Source organism: Myotis davidii, unplaced genomic scaffold, assembly GCF_000327345.1.
Source record: "Myotis davidii unplaced genomic scaffold, ASM32734v1 scaffold309, whole genome shotgun sequence".
Classification (NCBI taxonomy): Eukaryota; Metazoa; Chordata; class Mammalia; order Chiroptera; family Vespertilionidae; genus Myotis; species Myotis davidii.
This window is the reverse complement of record NW_006383013.1, coordinates 6,534,374-6,534,611: the sequence shown is the minus strand read 5'-3', so window position 1 is coordinate 6,534,611 and position 238 is coordinate 6,534,374.

Sequence of the window (238 nt, the reverse complement as noted above, 5' to 3'; positions counted from 1 at the left end):
GGTAGCCGCCACCGCCCCTTCCACATCAACCCGTTCCTCCGCGGCGGGGAGGAGCAGAAACGCCCCACAAGAGGTGGTCCCAGCGGCGCTGAGCTCAAGTGTCACCAGTATTCACGCTTTTTCCAGGAGTGGTTTGTCTGCAAGCTCCTCACAGCGAAAACAGCTGCCGGAGACTTCCGCCTGGGCGCCAACCACGTGACCACGAGCCTTGCGATGCGACGGGCTGGCTACCCTCCTC